At 40.2% G+C, this 23,220-nt stretch overlaps 1 protein-coding gene and 1 long non-coding RNA gene across 2 annotated transcripts in view; both read left to right on the top strand.

Moving 5' to 3' along the window:
* Window positions 1-23,220, top strand: part of CAPN9 (calpain 9) — a 626,364-nt gene that overhangs the window by 229,044 nt on the left and 374,100 nt on the right. The window lies entirely within an intron of this gene.
* LOC122805754 lies at window positions 17,692-22,883 on the top strand. The gene is made up of 3 exons (XR_006365446.1): window positions 17,692-17,999; window positions 20,136-20,264; window positions 22,449-22,883. It is a non-coding gene; the product is annotated as an uncharacterized LOC122805754 (long non-coding RNA).

Below are 23,220 nucleotides of genomic sequence, written 5' to 3'. Positions count from 1 at the left end.
GACATGCATCTGGAGCATTTCTCCCCGGGCCTCCGCTGAAAACAGGCTCTGTGGAACCAAAATGAAGAATCAATAAAAACATTTAAAAATATTTAAAATGCATGAATAAACACAGTTGGCATGAAACGCACTCAATGCGCCTTAAATAAACTGTGCTGCTGCAAAGAAATGTAGCATGCTCTACTACAAAGCTAACAATACACTCCTGCTGGCAAGCCAAGGTCACTATATTACAAAACAGTAAGTGCCCGTAATCAAGATACATACTTTAACCCACGAGCAAAAAAACTTGTAAAACAAAACAAAAATATATGAAACACAGCGATATCACTGATGGAGTTAGAATGTGTATGATAACTCTGTAATTAGAGTCGCTAAGCCGAACTCATCCTGAGTTCCTTATCATAAAACATCCAGTTAAAAAACATCCAGTTAAAAAACAAAGCGAATATATCAAACAACACCAAGAATATATGGTGTGGTGTTATGTGAAGACAAATGATATTGCCAAACTCCACTACCAAACAGAATACCCATACAGTGACTATTCGTCAAGAGAACAGCAATATATTGTCACTATTAAAAAGTGCATAACATAACGATTACTAGGAACAAATTGGTACGAACATCTCTGCGGCGAGACATCAAAGAATATATATTAGCCTAAACTACAGTTACAAAATATCCTAAACTAACGTAGCAGCTTTACCTTACAGATAGTGAAGATGTGACCCATCGATGGCGATCACAATCAGAACAGGATCGCTGTTGTATTCTATACAAAGAAGTTCATGTAAACACAGTCAAAACATCAAGGACTGGTCCGACAATGAAAAGCATCCTACTAACAACCGCAGCTGTCAAACTGAACAGCGAAGGACTCACCTTCAAGGAAATGTAGACCTAACTGTCTGTACATGAGGAAAGCTGGTGGTGCAATGCAGAATTCCAGGAAGTCTTCAAAGAAAGGTGTGCAGGAAAAGCTGGGAGATATACAAGATGGACCAAGCTAGGAAGGAATACTGGTTGGCTAACAAAGAAGCTAAGAAAGGAGTTGCAATAGTAAAGAACAGGGCATAGGGCACACTACCAGCTTCTGTAAAGTGACTCAGTAGGTGGCACAAAGAAACTATATCAAGTTGCAAGGCAAAGACAGAAATTTAAAGAAGATAGTCAAACACCCTTCATAAGGGCACCAGCAACAGCTTGTTCACCAGTCCACAGGACATAAATGACGGATGGAAATAGTACTTCCACCAGCTTCTGAATGAAGAAAACCCCACAGAAGCTGTACTGCCCCTGAGACAGCCTACAATGAGAGAAGAAGAGAGCCCACTCTAGAAGAAGTAAGAACAGCACTAAGGAAAGTGAAGGGAAAGTAGCAGGCTCATATGAGGTCATAGCAGATATCATAAAAATACAGGGTGAGATAGGGGAGAAATGGCTCCTGAGGGTAGGGTACTAATAGCAGCGTGGAAAGAAAGTCATATCCCAGATGACTTGAGAATAAACATTCTCATGCCAGGGTTCAGGAACAAAGGGGACATCCACAACTGTGGGCAATACAGAGATACCAAACTCCTGTCACACTGCCTGAAAGTTCTGGAGACAGCAACTGATAAATGGATACACACAGTAGTAGAAAGTAAGATGGGGGATGAGCAGTTCGGATTCACATCAGGATGCAGCACCACTGACTCGATGTTTGCAGTAAGACAGATAGTTGAAAAGAAGACATTTATAGATTTAGAGAAAACGTATGACGAAGTCCCCAAGAAATCTGATTTTGGCAGTACAGCAGTGTTTTGAAGTCCAAGAAAACATTGGTAGAATTAGTGCAAGCTATATACAAGGACTCAATGACTCAAGTACAAACAGTATTCAGTCTCACAGTGAGATTCCCAGTGGGAGTGGTTGTGCACCAGGGTTCATCTCTGAGCCCACTGCTCTTCATACTGGTGATGGACTACATTAGCAAACAGGTCGATGGGGACAGGTCAACAAAGTTGCTGTATGTAGATGATGTGGCATTACAGGCAGACTCTCAACAAGAATTTCAGTAAAGGATAGGGGAATGGAATGAAAAACTGAAACACATGGGATGAAATAGAGTACAGATAAGACAGTGGTAATGGCAGCAAACTGGGGAAATCAGAAGAAGCTCAGAATTGAGGTAGAAGGGAAGATAGTGGAACAGGTTAACAACTTAAGTATCCAGGAGGGGTGGTTGAGGAGAAAGGAAGTCTGAATGAAGAGGTCAAAGTTAGAATCATAGGAACTGCAGCCAACTGGCATAAACTGTCAGGTGTAGTGAATGACAGAAGAATGCCAAAGAAGCTAAAAAGTAAGATGTACAAAACAGTGGTGCAACCAGTACTACTGTATGGTGCAGAAACCTGAGCAATAAAGGCACAGCAGATGAGAAAGCTAGAAGTGATGGAAATGAAGTGCCAGAGAAATGTGGTAGGATGCACAATGTGAGACAGATGAAGAAATCAGGACATAAAAGCAGAAGCCAAAGTAGCACCAATTGCAGAAAAGATCAAAGAGAACAGATCATGGTGGTTCGGGCACATGTGTAGAAAAGCAGAAGACAATATGGTGAGGAAGATTTGGGACAGACAAGAAGAAAACAAGAAGAAATGAGGGTGTCTAGCAAAGAGGTGGATGGATTATGTGAGAGAAGACCTGCAGCAGTCAGGCATGAGTATTGAAAAAGGCAGGAGTGTGGCATTGAATCAAGAGAAATGGCGACATCCAGACCCCATGTAGAAATTGTGAAAAAGGGGGTTGTTGATGATGACATGATGTTGGGGTTGGTATAATTGTTAAGAGCTTTACCTCACATTCATAAGATACAGTGTTTGAGTCTCACCCTTGAAAGGGAAATTAGCTAGGCTTAAAATGGCCCACAAGAGCAGCTAGCCTATTATTTAGCTATGAACCTATAATACAGTGTAATGTAGTCTGTGAATGATTATAGTAATCAGTCTTTTAGGACAGATGTTATATATAGATTATTCTCAAAAGAGTGCATAATCTTGATGTTTTATGTATGTGTATATATATATATATATATATATATATATATATGTGTGTATATATGTGTGTGTGTGTGTGTGTGTGTGTGTGGTGCAATGATTAGCATTGTCGCCTTACAGCAAGAGGTTCTCCGATTCAATTCTCAGCTGGAGTGCCTTCTTTGTGGAGTCTGCATGTCCTCCTTGCGATCGACTGAACTTTAAAAAGACATGTAGATAGGTATGTGAGTGTTTGTGCTTTCTGTGAAGGTTAGGCGCCAGGCTGGCAACTCATCACCATAAAAATCCACTGCCTAGCATAAGCGGACCGGTGATCTGCTGTGGTGACCCCTAACCAAGAAAAGCTGAAAGTCTTTTATATATATAGATATCGATGTATATTGCACTGAGCCAGATTTGATACCTATTTGCCATTCCTGCAGGCTGTTCCAGGACATTCCAGTGACAGACTACTCCATCCCTTAGTAATACACTGCATTTTGTATGATCAGTAAAAGTTTACTTTGTTCTCTAGTTCCATTGTGATATTTGGTACACGTATGTTGAGCAGGAGTGGTACCAGCATTAAACCATATGCCACCGACTAATTACTAGAACCGTGCTTAAGTCATTGCTTCTTAGAAGAGCATGGTCATCAGGAAAGCACAGTTCCTGTGTATCCTGTAAGAGTATAATCACCTTTACAGGAGACTTCCTGGTACTTCTGAAATGAGTATATTTGTCATTGTTTTCGAAGTCTAATTTCTGAAGTCCTGGTAAAGGATCATACACATACCTCTCAACTGTACCGATTTTGCAGAATGTCTAGATTTTTGCCTCCTATTTTTGGTCTGTTTTTCATAAAATTGTGGTTTTCTGGCAAATTAGTGGCAAATCTTTAAAGACTGAAGTTAGAAAATAATGACAAACATTTGAGTTTTGGACTTCATATCCTTCAGAAAATGCATGCTAATGCACAATCTGTTATTCTATCAACTTTCTAAGCTTGTAAGAGCAATATTTAAAAAGTGTCTGTATTTTTAGGCCTTTGTCCCACTTTTACTTATAGCTTTGTCCAGATTTTTTGCTCTAAGAGGTTGAGAGGTATGATCATACATAAAGCTAATGCAACAAGGTTGCATCTACAAGCTTACATGATTTGCTAAGCATGCCAATGAAATGGAGTTAATAAGGAGTGTTTGCAAAAAGTTATGAAAAAAAAAATACTTATTGCTATGCTTACATTAAAAATTTAAAAATAGAGTGTGATATTGTCTTTACATAACATAATATACAAGTTAGCACGGGTGACAATCATAATCCTCTATATTTGCAATTGAAAATGTGAGCTGCATTAAATAAATTATGAATACATGGAAGTATCATCTCTGATTATAAATACACTTAGTACACATTAAGGAAACAGAACTGTCCTTTGGTTGACATGGGTGGTCTGTGGAAGCTATAAAATAAGCTACTGGAGAGCTGAAACCCTAAAATAAGATACCAGGCTTTTTCAAAACTAGAAATTTAAACTGAAAGTTTAAAAGTCAGCAGATGAAAGCCTAATTGAGGAGGACAAAAATAAAATGTAGATTGCCGTGTTTCCAAAGTGTACCTCAACATGAATCACAGCATATTTTAAATACAAACTTTCCAAGAAAAAAAATCAACCATCAAAAAACTTTTAGGTATATTTGCATGTAATAGACTCACTTAGAATATTTTCTTGAAGGATCCATTGAATGAAATTTTTTTTTTTTTTTTTTGCAAACTGAACAAATGTGGTCATGCAGATATGTACTACAGTATAGTTACAAAGAAAATTTGACAACTGTGGTATTTCACATATGTACCAGTTCAAAACAAAGGAGATGAAGTCAGGGTAGCAGAAAAACTTATCATTTTACAATGCACTGTCCAGAAAGACAAAATGTTTTCCCTGCTGAACTAATTAAAACAGAAGTGACTTCAGGATCAGCTGCTTTGCTGCCACCTGTGAGAATATAACAAGAAAGCAAAGTGGAAGGTTTTGGAACCAGGATGCCAGTATGCTGGCATTCTAGATGTCATATTGTCAGCCATTCATCTGTTTCCCTGATCTGGGAAAGACAAAGGAGCCAAATATTAAATGGCATTCAGCACAGACATCACAGATGTAGGTTAACCTACTCTTTCATGCAAGCACTATCTCAAATCTGAGAAAAAAGTACCTTTTAGAACCTTGTTTACAGTAGATTACATTTGCATAATTATTTAAACAGTCCTTAGAGTCATTCTTTTTTTCTGTGATGTATTTTGCTTCTATTTGCTGTAATTTGTATTTATATTGGTGTTTACACTACTGTCTCTATTTGCTTGTACCCTTGTATTACTCTACTTATTGCCATTGTGATTTTTTTTTATTTTGTACACTTGTTCACTTGAGATGCAGTCATGCACAGAAAGGGTGAAATGACCAGCCCACCTACCTCATTAACAAATATTAAAATACAAATAAAAAAGTAATAATGAAATAAAATAAAAATAAAACAGAAAATTGATGCCAGCACAGCTTTTGTTTTGTACCACCCATTCACAATAACATTTATGTTCTTTAAACATACATATGATTAATAGCTGATGAGGGTAACTGGTGAAAAAGTTAAGGAAGGGGGAGGCTAGAAAGATTGACAGGGAGAATGCAGGTAGACAGCAAGAGTCTAGATACCTCTGTACATGGGAAAACAAATCATGTTTTGCAAAAATGTACAAAAATGTAAATATTAACAACTGTTTCATAGTAACCTAAGGAAAAAAATGCATACAGTGAGGAGCACAGTTCTCTGCTTTCCACATAAAGCTAAACAGAGTGAAAAGTTCAATGCATGCGTAACAAGTCATGTCACAAGACATCATATATTCTTGGTACCAGCCTTAGTTAAACAAAGTCTCTGTTAGCTTAAATATTTATTCAGCAACACTTGAAATCAAACAGAATTTATGAGAAATGTTCACACTAAAAGTGCATTAGCATATAAAAAATGATAAATAATAAAAGCTACTTACAAAGGTTGCCCTCCAAAACAGTTCATTTGATTTCATACTGCAAACAATGAGTATCACTACGAAAAGGACATGTAAAACCCAATTTCACATTTTGCCAACAAAGTATATTAAAAGGATGAAATATTAGCTAACAGCATCAGTTAATGAATGCTCTTTATGCAGTTTAGTGCAGACTTAATTGTGTATCGCATTGTTCATAATGTGCAGGTTGCGGAATGGTCACGCTGCTCACTTGGTTTTGTCTTATTTGATCTCTCATAACAATGTCTCCTTTCACAGGATACATGTAAACTCATGTGCAATGCAAAAAAAAAAAAACGTTTTTGCCCCAGGGTGCTCTACAACTACAATGTGTTTAAGGCCGAGATAGTATAGGATGTGGCACGTGTGTATTCTCTGGCAGATACAAAAGTAAGACAATGAGCAGATGTTCAATGAAAATGACTAACACAGAATGGTGAAAAAGATAAACCTATTAGCAGGCTGCCTGACATCAGCTATTGGTCAGTTGCGACAGCAAAAATGGGAGTGTCTTGATTGAGCTGAGAGATACTAATAGGTCTGAAGGACATGTCAGTCTTAATCCAGACCCAGATCACAGCCAATATTTATAGTTATTACCACACCAAAAAAAGTGCACTTTTACAGTAATCACCACTCTTGCCAAGCTTGGTAGTTAAATCCATCATATTTTCTAAACCACTTGCCCTTGTGAGTATTTAGGTAGCAACAAGCTGACCTCCTCATTCAGACTTTTCTTCTCATCGATGACACCTCCCAGATACTTGAAGCTATTAACTTCTGCTGTTTTACTATCTCAATTTTGTTTGTTTTGATGCCCCCTTTACTGCAATGATCACTGTCTTACCCTGTGCCTTCTGTTTTGTAATCCATTCCCCTATCGTGTACAGAAGTTTTCATAGACTGCTTGCAGTGCCACATCATCTACATTCCTCATATTTGATGATCTGTCCTCTCAGTCAAGGATTCATGCTAAGCCTAAAGAAATGCGTCTTGATCCTGTCTCAAGACCTGATTATCTTAGGATACAGGATCGACACTCTTTCTATGAACTTTCTATGAAAACCTTCCTTCCCTCCTTCCTTCCTACAGACAAGGTTCTGCTTCTGATAGAGTTCTTTCAGAGCTTTCTCCCTTTGCAGGTGAGGTTTTAAGAGCCGTGGGTTTCATGTCATCCACTATTCCTATGAGAGCTCTGGGCTTCATGTTATCCACTATTCCTATGATTCTGTTTGTCAGACTCCACGTAAGGAAGCTGCAGTGGTACCTCGTCTGTTTTGCTTCAACATTGTCACCCATTAGACTTCTAAATTCCTCACTTGCCTTGCATCTAGAAGGAGATGCTTTAGTGGATGAACCAGATTTCCCTCAATCCCTGACTCAATTTTCTGGTTTCTCCTCCAGTGCAGGAGTTGTACCCAGATGCTTCAGACGTAGCATGGGGGTCTTTCTCCAACAATATCAAGGTCCAGGGGATTTGGTCTTCCAGAGATAGAAAAAAAATCACATAAACTTGAAGGAGCTGAAGGCCTTGATTGTGGCAGTCCAGTCCCTGAATTATTTCTGGTCACAAGGCTCTTACAGGATATTCACAGACAACACCACATTCATGTGATACATAAACAAGCAAGGGGGTACCAAGTCATATCGCCTTTGCAAACTAGCCTTGATGGCTTGAGAGAGTGCAATCCAGCACAATCCTGTTCTTCAGGTAGTTTACATTCCCTCAGAAAGGAAAATAGGGGCAGACACCTTCAGCAAATTCAGGGTGGTCATCCTGTACATTCTCCATCAATGGGGTCCTCCATAGATAGACCTGATCAAGTTCTGTTCCTGAGAACCAAGCCCTCTGGCATGGACAATGGACACCATGTCCTTTTCATGGAATGGGAGATTCCTGTATGCCTTCTCTCATCTTCCTCTTCTGCCAAAAGTCCTTCAAAGGACTATGAAGGACAAGCCAAAATCTTGCTGCTGACTCCCTTTTGGCTCAGACAGCTCTGGTTTCCCCTTCTTTTTCACCTGGCCAGGAGCAATCATCATAAATTACTCCATAGGATGGACTTGCTTACACCAAACAAGAGCACTTTATTTCACCCTTATTACCAGAAACTACAGTTAACTATTTGGGTGATAGAGTTTTAATTCCTTTTAAGCACCATTTTTCTGAGGATGTGTTCCAGATTTAACAGAAGGCTAGAAAACCAACTTCCAGAAAATCATGTAGCCAAATGGAACAGGATTTCTTTGTAGTTGAAAGAGAAGAGCCAAGACCCTTTTGCTATACTTTCTTATTTGTGTGAGTTGCTCAATTCTTGACTCACTTACTCTTCAATTAAAGCTCATTTGTCACCCATTTCTGTTTGTCTGCCTATAGCTCTACCCCTTTCATCCCAGTATGAGGTCAAACAGTTTTTGAAAGGCGACCTTCACATTAGGCTTCCAAGAAAACCTGTTCCTCCTACTTGGGACCTGAATTATGTTCTACAAAAACTGACCTTGGATACTTTTGATCTAGCCACTAGTTTTTTCCTAAAGTTTTGTACTTTGAAAACCGTGCTGTTAATTGTTCCGACTTCTGCCAAGAGGATTTCTGAACTGCAAGAGCTTATAGAAGATGTTCTTCGTGTTTCACTGTTGCAGTCATCACATTTGGGTTATATGCCTGCAGGCAGCCCTCAGCCAGCCTGAATACCAGAGTCTTCGGATTTCTGTGTCGGATGCTGTAACTGCTTCCATGACGTCAGGTCGTCAGGGGTATAAAACATGCAGCCGAAACCATTACATCAGTCTTTCTTGCTGTGCGCTGCCCAAAACAGAAGCAGTTCACAAGTGCCAGTTGGCCGACTCCTGAAATTTTTGTTTTCAAGTTTCAGACCTGAAGTCTTCAAAAAGATAAGTACCCTGTTGGGGATCTTTTTTCTTGCTCTAACCAATGTCAGAAAAAAATAACAATTGTCTTGCCTGTGGAAAGCAAATACCTCATAGAGATTTTCATTCTTACTGCATCACCTGTTTAGGCCCAGACCACGACGTGCCTCGCTGTCAGTTTTATGCCTTGTTCAATGCCCGAACTATTCAATCGTCGGGCTATTTTTGTAGCTAAATTCTTTCTTTCTCGATCTCCGTACTCAGAAATGGCTTTGTTAAGCCATCCGACTACCGATCTTCTGAAAAAACATAAGGATAAAGACAGAGACAGACCGCATAGGTCCAAAACTGCCGACAATGCTTCTGTTAAGCTAGTCGCCAGTCCGCCAGTACTCAGTGAGGCGCTTTTGCAGCCCCTGATACCCACTACTACAGATTCTCAGGCCTCTACTGAGACCCATTCGGAGTCTGGTATGCCGCAAGATGCTTCTTTGACTATGGAACCTGCAGATGTCTCTACCTTGGATGGGTCCAGAGCCGCTGTGCAGGCACTGGCTTCTGAGGGTGTATTCAGGCCTACCGATTTTCATATAAAACCGACGACTTCGTTTCAAGCTAAGAATACTGAATTCCTCAGGCCTAAAGCTCGCACTATGCCTAGAAAACCAATGACCAAAGCACATTCTCAGGCCCATATGCCTCAAAAACAAATGATTAGAATGGCTGAAGACCTTATTACATTAATTAGGGGAAGCCAGCCTTCCCCCTCTAAGAGACCTAGAGCTGACTTTCTCTCTGACTCTTCTGATCAGGAATCTGATATCTCTGTTCCTTCTGACTACCAAGATTTACCCTTATCTACTTATGAGGATTCTGATGCAGAAGATTCTATTCCCTCTGCTTTCCTTCCAGAAGATTTTTCTTTTGGTGAAATCTTGCATACCCTTAGGGAGCATTTCCACTGGGAAAGCCAGGACTATTCTCAGTCCAAAAAGAGACTTAGGGAATTTTTAAACATGCCTCAACACAGGCCTCTAGCTATCCCTCCTGTTCTGGAGATTGTAGATGATGTTTTCTTGTAATCCAGCCTTACGCCAGACACTCTGCCTCCAGCTCCCAGGAAACCCGACAGGTACTACAGAGTGCCTGACTCAAACAAATTCCTCTTCAAGAATCCTACTGCGGATCCATAGACCATTTCCCAAGGACCAAAAGGCATTAAGGCTACTGCTGCCAAAAATCCTACCCCTTCTGATAGGGACTCTAGAGCTTTAGACAGATGGGGTAAGAAGGTATACACTTCTGCTACTTTGGCCATTAGGGCTTTAAATTGCTAGTTTCATATGTTAAAGTATCAGCAGCATATTATGGGACTACTTAAACAGAAAATTATGTTGATTCCTGACTGTGCTGAACACAAAGACTTACAAGAGTTAATGCATTCTGCTGACCAAGTTGGCAAACATACTTGCAGTGTGGTTTTGATGCTTTAGAAGCATCTTGCAGGGCTGCTGTCACTGGGTCTGTACTTTAGAAGGCATGCTTGGCTTAAGGAACAAAACTTGCCAGATCATGTTAAAGCTAAATTACTGGATGCACCCTTAAACCAAGAGCGCCTTTTTGGCAACAAAGCAGAAGAAGTCCTCAAAAGGCTGAGGGAAAAAGCTAAATCTATGCAAACTATTAAAGATTTCTTACAAGTACAGCCACGTAGATTCAGTAGGCATTGGCCTTCAAAGAACTGGTCCTTTCCAGTCCCTTCCAGGCATTCTCATCTCAAACCCAGGAGTAGCAGACCACCAAGACTTCAGTCTCAGGCTATGCACAGATCTAAGCACTGGGGGGCTCCCACTTCCAAAGCAGGGAGTAGTAAACCACCTCCCTATGGAAAAATAGCACAAAGACTTATCCTTAACTCTTCCAAGCCTTGCTCAACTACTTGTTCCCTTAGGAGGAAAGCTCGCCCTGCATGCAAAAAACTAGGAACTCATTACCCAAGACAAATGGGTTTTAAACATAGATTCCACTTCCACTCACTCCCAATCCCAAGTGGATGGCCAGACCTCCCCCGAAATCAGTGGGCGGAGGCCCAAAAACAAGTGCTCTCTCTCCTCAGTATCAGGGCTATTCAACCTGTCCCAACAGAACAAAGGGGACAAGGTTTTTATTCAAGACTGTTCCTGGTTCCCAGAAAAGAAAACTCCTGTCATCCTATCCTGGACCTGTCTATTCCCAACACTTTTCTGGTGGTTCCAAAATTCAAAATGCTAACTCTTCAACAGCTTCTTCCTATGCTAGCCAAGGATGCCTGGCTGGCAACCCTAGACTTAAAAGAAGCACATCCCAATAAGGGAATCTTGCAGAAAATACATACTTTTCAGGGCAGGCTCCATGCACTATCAGTTCTCTGCACTTCCCTTTGGCTTATCTACTGCGCCCAGGGTATTCACAAAGTGCCTAGATCCAGCCATTGCATTTTGCTGGCAGAGAAATATTCAGATTTACCCATACTTGGATGGTTGCCTGATTCAGGCAGAGAGTCAGGACTTGCTTTTACAACATCTGGCATTTGTAAAGAGACTTCTAACTTCACTGGGGTACACCATCAATGAGAAGAAATCACAACTATTACCCTGCCAACAGATTGTATTCCTGGGACCAAGCTTGAACACAACTTCCCAGATGGCATTCCTCACTCCAGAGAAACAAGTTTATTTGACAACCTACTTCAAACAATTGGCCAAAAATCACAGCTATCTGCAAGGAAAATCCTGCAAGCCCTAGGGTTTATGGCCTCTTGCATTCTGTTAATTCCATGTGCAAGACTGCATATGAGGAAACTTCAATGGTATCTAAAATGTCTATGGTGTCAACATTCTCTGGACCTGGAAACAATGATTCCTATCATTCCTTGTCTAAGGGCAGAGTTCTTTTGGTGGGCAGAGGTCTGCTACCACAACAAGGGACTCCCTTTCACTCTACTCCCTGCCGCCCACACCCTAACAACAGACGCATCAGACTATGCATGGGGAGCCTCACATGGCAGGGCAGTGCATTCAGAACAAATGGAACCCAGAACAGATGGACCTGCATATTAATCAAAAATAAATGTTAGCTGTACAGAATGTTCTGACAGCCTTCAAAGACCTTATTATTCCAGGACAACTATTGGTAAAGACAGACAACACCACAGTTATGTGGTACATAAACAAGCAGGGGGGAACCCATTCCTACCCACTCTGCAGACTAGCCATGGCTCTAAGGAACACAGCCTTGAGCTACCAAGTGAACCTACAAGCTCAATTCCTGCCAGGCAAACTAAATTCACTGGCAGACGACTTAAGCAGAAATCTCATGGACCCACACGAATGGAAATTGGAGCCCAAAATATTCAAGCTCTTGAGGAACAAATGGGGGACACCAAAGGTAGACCTGTTTGCCTTCCCTCAGAACTACCAATTGAACAAATTCTGGACCAGAACTCCCACACTCAAGCTTGGAAAGTGAATGCCCTGTCCTTTACCTGGGAAAGCCTTTCAGTTTATGCCTTTCCCTCTCTGCTTCGCCTCTTGAAGGTTCTACTAAAGATCAAACAGGACAAGCCAAGGACAATACTGATTGCACCAGACTGGCCTCGCCAGCACTGGTACCCCCTTTTGCGCAGTTTGACAGTGCTACAACCATGACACCTGCCTCACACCCCTTCCCTGCTGTTGCAGCAGGCGGGCCAGATTCTGCACCCTCAGATTCAAACCCTGAACCTTGCAGCCTGGCTGATTCCCTGAGCTCACCTCTAGCAACCCTCAGTAAGCAGGTGTTGGATGTCATTCTTGAGGCAAGGAAGCCTAGTACTTGAAAATCCTATTCAGAAAAGTGGAAAAATACTGTTCCTGGAGCCAGGCTCAGGGGATGGGCACAACGGTGCCCTGGTTACCTCATATTCTAGATTATTTAACAGAAATGCTACACAAGGGCCTATCTTTCTCTTCAATTAAGATTTATGCCTCTGCCATCTCGGCATATTATAATACTGAGCCACCCCTCTTCTCTCATCCCCTGCTAAAACAATTCCTTAGAGGGACCAAAAATTTAAGACACTCCAGGATAGCTCCCAGTCCAGCCTAGGACCTTAACTTTGTATTGGAAAAACTCACTCTTCCTCCCTTTGAACCAGCTGCTACAGCAGAGTTGAAATTCCTTTCTTGGAAAACAGCCTTACTTCTGGCCATCACTTCAGCAAGAAGAGTGTCTGAACTGCAGGCCCTCATGGCAGTGGAACCCTTCATTATCTTCCATGCGGACAGGGTTTCCCTCAGGACTAATCCATCCTTTATACCCTAAGTGGTGTCTAGTGTGGCTCTAAACCAGTCCATTCATTTGCCTACTTTTTCGCCTAATCCTCAAAATAAAGGGGAAAGGATACTGCATTCTCTGGATGTGCACAGACAGCTTAGATTCTATTTGGACAGGACTAAGCCTCTCAGAAAATCTGACCATTTGCTATTTAGCTTTGCTGCAGGGGCAGAGGGGAAGGCCGTTTCAAAGCAAACCATTTCCAAATGGATAGCCCATTGCATCCATTTATGCTACAAGCACAGTGAAAAACCTACCCCACAGGGGATAAGAACATATTCCACCAGGGCTGCATCTACCTCTACGGCATTTCTCACAGGAGTCCCTACCATGGACATCCTGGAAGCTGCTTCCTGGAGCTCTGTACATACTTCCACCAGGCATTACCACCTGCCTATCTTTTCTAAATCCAGAGCTGGATTTGCCACAGCAGTCTTACAGGTCCTGATTGCTAGCCCTAACGATTTTTAACTACCTCCACCCTTCCTTAGCTATGGGAATCAACCCAAATGTGATGACTGCAACAGTGAAACATGAAGAACATAGTACAGTTGTGTACACTTACCATAAATGTAGATGTTTGAGTGTATTCACTGTTGCAGTCCTGGTTACCCTCCCTCCAGCTCCATGACTTCTCTTGACTTTTACCTTTCCTTCTTGTTTGGCATATATTATATCATGTGCATTTGCTTTTTGCTGGGGGTGTTCCATAGCAATGTAATTGCTTCCTATTGTGGGGGCACCTGACATCTGGGGCAAGAAAAATTGATGTAATGACGTCGGCTGCATGTTTTATACCCCTGGTGACCTGACGTCATGGAAGAAGCGACAGCATCTGACGCAGAAATCCAAAGACTCTGGTATTCAGTAAAAAACAGCAACAGGCTCAAACAGCAGTAAAAGTACGATTACTTTAATACAGGTTAGCGCTTTGGTCTGGTGACCATCACCAAACTTCATCAGATGAAATTCAAATCACACAATATTCAAATATATACCCAGCAGCCCTACAATGATCCAATTGAAAATTGGATTACAATTAAAGTGTCCCCTTATTTAAATTTCAAAAAGTAAAATAATTACATTAAAATAAGATTAAATACACACATTTTTATATAAAAATACAGAAAATTAAAAGCATATACCATCATACATCAAACCTGTGCTTGTTTCATACCCACATTTCATCTATCATATACTTTAAGCTTGAGTGCACTTGTAATTGAAATTGTCTCATTCAAACCTGGTGGACAAGAAGCATTAAAATATATTTGCCACCAAGTTTCCCTTGTTTCTAAATATACTTTCCAAGTGCCCACCTGATTGTCATGTTTGACTTGATACAGGACTACAAATTTGAAAGAATGTTGTGGAAATATTTTAATATGCCTGCACAAAGCATTTTTTTCATTCCCCTGTCTAATTTCATATCCATGGTCATATATACTCTGCCCTAATTTTTGCTGCATTTTATCCATGTAAAATGCTGGGCACTCTGAACATAGTGCTACATAAACAACTCCACTGGAATGGCAATTGTATTTTCCATTTATATTGATCTTTTTATCCCTTATCTGAACACTTAATGTAGACAGCACCTGTCTACACTGGGAACACATCCCACAAGGTTCCTTTCTCCCCTGTTCATTACTATTATTACATTTCTCCAGGATGGATTTCATGTTATTCCCTCTCCGGTATACAATACTGGGATATTCCCCTAGGACTGCCCTCGTGTTGTTCCTGGAGAATAAATTCCAGTTTTTCTTAATGATATCTTGGACTGTTGTCATATTGTTTGACTCTGGTATTCAGGCTGGCTGTGGGCTACCTGCAGGTAGATAACCCAAATGTGATGACTGCAACAGTGAATACACTCGAACATCTACATTTATGGTAAGGGTACACAACTGTACTTTCCTCCTTTTTTGGTCTTCCAAAATGATAGAGTTAGACTTGAGACTAATCCTTCCTTTATGCCCAAAGTGGTCAACGAGCTATCCTTGAATCAATCTATTCATTTTCCTTCTTTCTTTCCATCTCCCCAAAACAGAGGAGACATGATTTTTCATTCCTTGGATGTACATTGGTAGCTTAGATTCTACTTAGACAAGACTAAGGACATTAGGAAATGTTACCTACTTTTTATATCTTTTCAAGATAAGAAACTAAAGAAAATCAGTGGCACGGTAATCCAAAAACCAGGGAGACCAAGGCGATGATAATGTTCTTTTTCTTAACGCAAATTTAATCAAAACAGTAGTAAAAAAGTTACAGCGTTTTCGCTACTGAAACTTCAGTAGCTTCATCAGAGTGATACAAAGTGGCGCCAAATGCAGTTTAAATCTATAAAGTGATGTCACAAATGCAAACACAGATACAAACGTAACTTCCTTTTTAAAAACTATCTATCACAGCATGAATTTACATTAAATAAAAAATTACATAAATAAGAATTCACAATAAGTAAAAAAAGTAAAAAACTTTAAACTGTGACGGGTTTCCAGTTCATCAATATCATAATGTTTATACGAATGTATGTATTTCAGTTTGCTAAGCCTATAATGTTAGTACCGTCTCACTATAATTAACTAACTAGAACACCAATAACCAATTCAGACTCAAAACATAAAAATATAAGAATGTAAGAATATATAAAAATATTTTAGAAATATATGAAAAGCCTGAATATGCATATAATTCTTAGGTGTCTGTTACTGTAATATAAATAATCTATTTGAAATAAGAAACCAATAATTATTTATTCACCAATTATTTAAGGAATTTTTTAGTTATTTAAATATATTATACAAATTAAATTGTATAAATATGTGGAAATAAAAATGTAAAATGAAATAAAATTAAAATACTGTTACATTACAGTAAATAATTATCTCATGTAACTTTTTAGTTTCAGGAGGCAAGAGATGTTACACTGTTTATTTAAGCCAGGACTGTTAAATGCCTCCAGTTTTATTTGCCATTCAAGTTCCTTGTTTTCTAGAATCAATGCACTAGGGCCTCCTCTGATGTTATATGGAACGTGGTCTATAGCCATAAAGTGAAAACTATGTCCCTCATAATTGATGATATGCTTAGCTAGGGCGTTGTCATTTTTCTTTTTTCTAATAGCGTAACAATGCTGGTAAATTCTATCTTTGAACTTTTGGTCCGTTTTACCAACATAGTATGCTGGACAGCAGTCACAGAAGGCTAAATAGACTATTGATCTAGTGTCACAATTCATTTTATGGCAGATGTTGGATTCAGTAGTGTTTCAGAAACTGAAGATTCTATGGTTAATGTTGAAGAAACGGCTGTTCCAGCTATACCTAAAACTTTTGATAAAGAAAACAGTGACACTGCTATCAAACAGGGTGTTTTTTTAAGTTCAGAGAAAGAGCAAAGAACTTGCAAGCAGCAGAAGATGACCAGAAAGAAGGCAAGATTAATGTCCGAGTCATCTACAGATGAGTAGATGAGGTACCATCTACATCTAATAATGCAATTTCCAATGAGGAGGATTTTCATCAGGTTCTGATGTCCACGAAGTTGAATCTCTTGAAATCAAAGAGGAAGTGGAAACATCCGTATGAGATCAATCAGTCTGCAGACTTGCTGTAGGTGAAAAGTGAAGAGTTATAATTCAAAGCACATGAACAAGAAAATGTCCGTATCACAGTTTCTACCTGGCTGCTGTGTGTCCCGAACCTGGAGCTTGACGGAAACTTACTTAGCTTGAATAAGTGGACCCTGCAAATACCTATATCATTTGCCTCTACCCTCCTGGAAGACCATTTCCTCTTGTCGGAGATATCTACCAGACAGACTGTGAAATAGCTTGAATAAGTGGACCCTGCAAATACCTATATCATTTGCCTCTACCCTCCTGGAAGACCATTTCCTCTTGTCTGCTACACTCCAACCCTCCTGGCATCGGAGATATCTACCAGACAGACTGTGAAACTTGAATAAGTGGACCCTGCAAATACCTATATCATTTGCCTCTACCCTCCTGGAAGACCATTTCCTCCAACCCTCCTGGCATCGGAGATATCTACCAGACAGACTGTGAAATAGCTTGAATAAGTGGACCCTGCAAATACCTATATCATTTGCCTCTACCCTCCTGGAAGACCATTTCCTCTTGTCTGGAGATATCTACCAGACAGACTGTGAAATAGCTTGAATAAGTGGACCCTGCAAATACCTATATCATTTGCCTCTACCCTCCTGGAAGACCATTTCCTCTTGTCTGCTACACTCCAACCCTCCTGGCATCGGAGATATCTACCAGACAGACTGTGAAATAGCTTGAATAAGTGGACCCTGCAAATACCTATATCATTTGCCTCTACCCTCCTGGAAGTTGTCTGCTACACTCCAACCCTCCTGGCATCGGAGATATCTACCAGACAGACTGTGAAATAGCTTGAATAAGTGGACCCTGCAAATACCTATATCATTTGCCTCTACCCTCCTGGAAGACCATTTCCTCTTGTCTGCTACACTCCAACCCTCCTGGCATCGGAGATATCTACCAGACAGACTGTGAAATAGCTTGAATAAGTGGACCCTGCAAATACCTATATCATTTGCCTCTACCCTCCTGGAAGACCATTTCCTCTTGTCTGCTACACTCCAACCCTCCTGGCATCGGAGATATCTACCAGACAGACTGTGAAAGTATGCTATTCATATATGTTTAACCCACATCAGCTGAACTGTGTGAACCAGTCTAGCTACTTGCACAGGACTGCCAGCAGCCAATAGGTCTGGCCCTCTTCACTACTCTACTCTAGACTTTCGACTACCTTTTTTATACTTCTATCCTCTCTTCCTCTCACCTTTCCTCCTTTATTAGCCACGTATATCAGTGATATATACCACTAGGTGGCATCCTTTGTTCTTTTAAATCTGCTCCTTCCTGATTTATTACAACACATACCCCTTTATCTCTTGATTTGGTGTCTGTACCTCTCCCTATCCTCTTTACCTCCTTTCTTACTCTCAGGACCCTGCTATACCAAATCCTACTACTCCCCTGTGCTCCAAACCTTAACATATTCATAGGTTTGACTCTACCCTTCACATACCTTATAACTATATACTTATTTTCTTACCTACCTGCTGTTTTCCTCTCCTTACAGATTGTTTTCTCTGTGCCACACCACTCCTTTGGCTCTCTCTCCCATTTGTGCTATCCTCTCCTTCATAGGTCCAGTACTATCGCTAGTTGCTCACCTATATAACTTTATCTCTTTCTCCCTTAGTCTCCTCACACTATCTTCTCTCTCCTCCCGTTCTCTTACTCACTCACACAACTCTAGACCCGCCCACATTACCAATACACCCCTATCTTCTTATCAACCACACTCCTTCTTGGATATTTCCGCCTAGGACCAATATCAGTGTTCCTCCCTCTGCACCCTCCCCACGCCATCTAACCTACCCTATAAATACATCTCCACCTCCCATCTTTCTTTCCACCTACCTACCTGGCTGCTGTGTGTCCCGAACCTGGAGCTTGTTACTGTAAGCCTATAGTCTTATTGTTGTTTAGATGATGTGTTATCTTCGTTAATGATGAAACATAACCTTGACCAGCTCATGCATTGTGTATGAAGCGTTGATATTTTTACTGAACCAATACTTAGTTTGTTGCTATGGTTCGATCTCAAACCAGTTGTAAGGATTACTATTATACTCCAGCTCTGCTAATACTTAATTACTGTTTTGTTTCGAGAAAGTTTGATGTGTTGCTAAATCAAAGCTTGGTTTGTTTTCGTGGTTCTGACCTTATACCACTTGCAAGCATTACTATTCTACTCCTGTACTGCAAATTGTTAATTACTGTTCTTGGTTTTCTGAATCTGTTTCACCTTATGGTTATCGATGTTTCTAAATATTACCATAGAGCGTTTTTACAACGTAGACTATAATTTGTGATACTGCGCTAATGTTCACTAGCTGTTCACCAGCTGGGTATCTCACGCTGATGTTTCTAATTGTTACCATGGAGCGTTTTAATAACGGAGACTACAGTTTATGATACTGCGCTAATGTTCTCTAGCTGGGCTTTAACGCTCCCTTGATATTGAAGTTTGTTATGTGTTATAACAGAGCGACTATACCTCATACTACTAGAAGGGTGGAATAGATGTTATCCTCATTTTCGCGCCTGTTTTTGGTTATCCTGTATTTAGTTAAATTGGTATTGCTCATTATGGCGTTTCGCTCACACTAAGGTTATAAATCTCGGTCTGATACCTAGGACTGTGTAGCGCTATTACTTGCCCTTCGCCTCTTTATTATTTCTCTATTAACTACTGCTACAGACACTTAGGTTCTGTCCTGAACTACACTTCTATATTTAAAACTACAAAACTAAGGTTTTTCCTGTAATTTGAACCCATTAGTTAACTAAGCAATTGCTTTATCTAAAACGACTGTATCAGTTTTAAAGCTTTTTACAATAAGCCATTTTACTTAAACTCTCTTTAAGAGTCCTACCCTTCTAGTTAGTTATATAGTTCTAATTAACAATATTTGGAGTCAAACCCTATGTCATTAATCTCTTTGTTTGCTGTTTCTTTTGACTGTAAAATCTCATGAACCTAGGCCTGCTCATAATATTGTTCTTATGTTTTAAAATGCATACTCACTAAATGCTCATACTATTCTAGTTAACATCTTTCTTAAAGTACAGAAGATTAACCAGTTGTAGTACATGATTGTAACCTGTTGTTATCTGCACTGTTTTACATTTTATTTCTCTCTCTGTTTGCCTTATCATCTCTCCTCTCTCTCTTACTATTTTAGTAGCTTGAATAAGTGGACCCTGCAAATACCTATATCATTTGCCTCTACCCTCCTGGAAGACCATTTCCTCTTGTCTGCTACACTCCAACCCTCCTGGCATCGGAGATATCTACCAGACAGACTGTGAAAGTATGCTATTCATATATGTTTAACCCACATCAGCTGAACTGTGTGAACCAGTCTAGCTACTTGCACAGGACTGCCAGCAGCCAATAGGTCTGGCCCTCTTCACTACTCTACTCTAGACTTTCGACTACCTTTTTTATACTTCTATCCTCTCTTCCCTCTCACCTTTCCTCCTTTATTAGCCACCTACAGTATATCAGTGATATATATACTCTCTCAGGCCACTAGGTGGCATCCTTTGTTCTTTTAAATCTGCTCCTTCCTGATTTATTACAACACACACCCCTTTATCTCTTGATTTGGTGTCTGTACCTCTCCCTATCCTCTTTACCTCCTTTCTTACTCTCAGGACCCTGCTATACCAAATCCTACTACTCCCCTGTGCTCCAAACCTTAACATATTCATAGGTTTGACTCTACCCTTCACATACCTTATAACTATATACTTATTTTCTTACCTACCTGCTGTTTTCCTCTCCTTACAGATTGTTTTCTCTGTGCCACACCACTCCTTTGGCTCTCTCTCCCATTTGTGCTATCCTCTCCTTCATAGGTCCAGTACTATCGCTAGTTGCTCACCTATATAACTTTATCTCTTTCTCCCTTAGTCTCCTCACACTATCTTCTCTCTCCCTCCCCCGTCCTCTTACTCCGCCTACTCACACAACTCTAGACCCCGCCCACATTACCAATACACCCCTATCTTCTTATCAACCACACTCCTTCTTGGATATTTCCCGCCTAGGACCAATATCAGTGTTCCTCCCTCTGCACCCTCCCCCACGCCATCTAACCTACCCTATAAATACATCTCCACCTCCCTGGACGCCATCTTTCTTTTCCACCTACCTACCTGGCTGCTGTGTGTCCCGAACCTGGAGCTTGACGGAAACTTACTGTAAGCCTATAGTCTTATTGTTGTTTTACACGTAGATGATGTGTTATCTTCGTTAATGATGAAACATAACCTTGACCAGCTCATGCATTGTGTATGAAACGTTGATATTTTTACTGAACCAATACTTAGTTTGTTGCTATGGTTCCGATCTCAAACCAGTTGTAAGGATTACTATTATACTCCAGCTCTGCTAATACTTAATTACTGTTTTGTTTAGAAAGTTTGATGTGTTGCTAAATCAAAGCTTGGTTTGTTTTCGTGGTTCTGACCTTATACCACTTGCAAGCATTACTATTCTACTCCTGTACTGCAAATTGTTAATTACTGTTCTTGGTTTTCTGAATCTGTTTTACCTTATGGTTATCGATGTTTCTAAATATTACCATAGAGCGTTTTTACAACGTAGACTATAGTTTGTGATACTGCGCTAATGTTCACTAGCTGTTCACCAGCTGGGTATCTCACGCTGATGATGTTTCTAATTGTTACCATAGAGTGTTTTAACAACGGAGACTACAGTTTATGATACTGCGCTAATGTTCTCTAGCTGGGCTTTAACGCTCCCTTGATATTGAAGTTTGTTATGTGTTATAACAGTATACCTCATACTACTAGAAGGGTGGAATAGATGTTATCCTGATTTTGGCACCTGTTTTTGGTTGTCCTGTATTTAGTTAAATTGGTATTGCTCTTTATGGCTCACACTAAGGTTATAAATCTCGGTCTGATACCTAGGACTGTGTAGCGCTATTACTTGCCCTTCCCGCCTCTTTATTATTTCTCTATTAACTACTGCTACAGACACTTAGGTTCTGTCCTGAACTACACTTCTATATTTAAAACTACAAAACTAAGGTTTTTCCTGTAATTTGAACCCATTAGTTAACTAAGCAATTGCTTTATCTAAAACGACTGTATCAGTTTTAAAGCTTTTTACAATAAAACGCCTTTTTACTTAAACTCTCTTTAAGAGTCCTACCCTTCTAGTTAGTTATATAGTTCTAATTAACAATATTTGGAGTCAAACCCTATGTCATTAATCTCTTTGTTTGCTGTTTCTTTTGACTGTAAAATCTCATGAACCTAGGCCTGCTCATAATATTGTTCTTATGTTTTAAAATGCATACTCACTAAATGCTCATACTATTCTAGTTAACATTTTTCTTAAAGTACAGAAGATTAACCAGTTGTAGTACATGATTGTAACCTGTTGTTATCTGCACTGTTTTATTTTTATTTCTCTCTCTGTTTGCCTTATCATCTCTCCTCTCTCTCTTTTACTATTTTAGTAGCTTGAATAAGTGGACCCTGCAAATACCTATATCATTTGCCTCTACCCTCCTGGAAGACCATTTCCTCTTGTCTGCTACACTCCAACCCTCCTGGCATCGGAGATATCTACCAGACAGACTGTGAAAGTATGCTATTCATATATGTTTAACCCACATCAGCTGAACTGTGTGAACCAGTCTAGCTACTTGCACAGGACTGCCAGCAGCCAATAGGTCTGGCCCTCTTCACTACTCTACTCTAGACTTTCGACTACCTTTTTTTATACTTCTATCCTCTCTTCCCTCTCACCTTTCCTCCTTTATTAGCCACCTACGAGTATATCAGTGATATATATACTCTCTCAGGCCACTAGGTGGCATCCTTTGTTCTTTTAAATCTGCTCCTTCCTGATTTATTACAACACATACCCCTTTATCTCTTGATTTGGTGTCTGTACCTCTCCCTATCCTCTTTACCTCCTTTCTTACTCTCAGGACCCTGCTATACCAAATCCTACTACTCCTGTGCTCCAAACCTTAACATATTCATAGGTTTGACTCTACCCTTCACATACCTTATAACTATATACTTATTTTCTTACCTACCTGCTGTTTTCCTCTCCTTACAGATTGTTTTCTCTGTGCCACACCACTCCTTTGGCTCTTCTCACTCCGCTCCCACCCTGCCCCCAAATCCCACCCCCTAGCACCTCTACCTTTATACCCTCATAGACACACCCCTCTTAATCTATTCCCACCCCTTCTTGACCTAGCCCTCCCACTTCACCTA

The sequence above is a fragment of the Protopterus annectens genome, chromosome 1.part1 (genome assembly GCF_019279795.1).
Source record: "Protopterus annectens isolate FY-2018-M chromosome 1.part1, PAN1.0, whole genome shotgun sequence".
Taxonomy (NCBI): domain Eukaryota; kingdom Metazoa; phylum Chordata; order Ceratodontiformes; family Protopteridae; genus Protopterus; species Protopterus annectens.
This window is presented reverse-complemented; position numbering and strand designations above follow the sequence as displayed.